The sequence below is a fragment of the Nicotiana attenuata genome, chromosome 12 (genome assembly GCF_001879085.1).
Source record: "Nicotiana attenuata strain UT chromosome 12, NIATTr2, whole genome shotgun sequence".
In the NCBI taxonomy this organism is placed as follows: Eukaryota; Viridiplantae; Streptophyta; class Magnoliopsida; order Solanales; family Solanaceae; genus Nicotiana; species Nicotiana attenuata.
The window spans coordinates 390,334-391,414 of record NC_032000.1 but is presented as its reverse complement, the minus strand read 5'-3'; positions in this window follow the sequence as shown (position 1 = coordinate 391,414).

Sequence of the window (1,081 nt, the reverse complement as noted above, 5' to 3'; positions counted from 1 at the left end):
GGATGAAGTAGGTCTAGGCCAATTCTTAACGGCCTCAATCTTCTTAGGATCCACCTGAATACCCTCTGCTGATACAACGTGACCCAAGAAAGCAACTGAACTCAACCAAAATTCGCATTTTGAAAACTTAGCATATAACTGGCTATCTCTCTGAGTGTGAGGAACGGTCCGAAGATGTTGCTCATGCTCCTCTCGACTGCGGGAGTAGATCAAGATATCATCAATAAAAACAATCACAAAGGAATCTAGATAGGGCTTGAACACCCGATTCATCAAGTCCATAAATGCTGCTGGGGCATTTGTCAAGCCAAATGACATTACCGGGAACTCATAATGCCCATATCGCGTTCGAAAAGCTGTCTTAGGGACATCGGATGCCCTAATCCTTAACTGATGGTAGCAAGACCTCAAATCGATCTTTGAAAATACCTTGGCACCCTGAAGCTGATCAAATAAGTCATCAATCCTCGGCAATGGTTACTTGTTCTTGATTGTGAGTTTGTTCAACTGCCGATAATCTAGGCATATCCTCATCGACCCATCCTTCTTCAATGCAAACAACACGGGCGCACCCGAAGGCGAGACACTGGGTCTAATAAAGCCCTTATCAAATAAAACTTGCAACTGCTCCTTCTACTCTTTCAACTCTGGCGAGGCCATACGGTATGACAAAATAGAAATGGGCTGAGTGACCGGAACCAAATCGATACATAAGTCAATATCTTTGTCGGGTGGCATACCCGACAGGTTTGCAGGAAATACTTCTGGAAACTCTCAAACAACTGGTATAGAATCCATGGAGGGAACCTCCACACTAGAATCACGAACATAAGCCAAATAAGCCAAACACCCTTTTTCAACCATACGCCGAGCCTTCATATAAGAGATAACCCTGCTGGTAGAATGATCGGGACTCCCTCTCTACTATAATCGAGGCAACCTCGGCAAGTCTAAGGTCACGGTCTTGGCGTGACAGTCCAATATAGCTTGATAAGGTGACAGCCAATCCATCCCCAAGATGACATCAAAATCGACTATATCGAGAAGTAGGAGATCTACGCTAGTCTCAAGAGCCCCAATA